The following is a 390-nucleotide window of genomic DNA, read 5'->3' on the forward strand; positions in this document are numbered from 1 at the left end:
ATGTCCTCAATTCTATTCAACTAGCAAATGACTTCTTCATACCAGACCCTGTCCAGGTATCGTCAGTTATAAGGCAGCTAAAAAAATGCCAAGATGATTAGTCCTAGCAGGGGGGGAACCTGTGTGTTCAGAACCCTACATGCCTCAGTGATAAGCACTTGGGACAACGTGAATATAAATAATCCTTGTACCAGAGATCTGACTCTCTAAACATCTGCTAATGCCATGGGTTCTCCAAATCCAGGAGGGTGTGAAGGGAGAGTGGGTGTAGGAACATCACCGCCCTCCTATCTCAGGCAACTAAAAAGTAAAGAACAAGAAATGTGGGGTGTGAGGTGAGAGGGGGAAGTTCCTTTTAGGAAGTTGCTTAGGATGGGATAAAGCAGGCAG

General features: G+C 45.4%; 1 protein-coding gene across 3 annotated transcripts in view; it reads right to left on the reverse strand.

The window, feature by feature from the left end:
* The window catches only part of SCN8A (sodium channel, voltage gated, type VIII, alpha subunit), a 177,177-nt gene that overhangs the window by 27,450 nt on the left and 149,337 nt on the right, over positions 1 to 390 (reverse strand). The window lies entirely within an intron of this gene.

This window comes from Galeopterus variegatus, unplaced genomic scaffold (genome assembly GCF_000696425.1).
Source record: "Galeopterus variegatus unplaced genomic scaffold, G_variegatus-3.0.2 Scaffold224, whole genome shotgun sequence".
Taxonomy (NCBI): domain Eukaryota; kingdom Metazoa; phylum Chordata; class Mammalia; order Dermoptera; family Cynocephalidae; genus Galeopterus; species Galeopterus variegatus.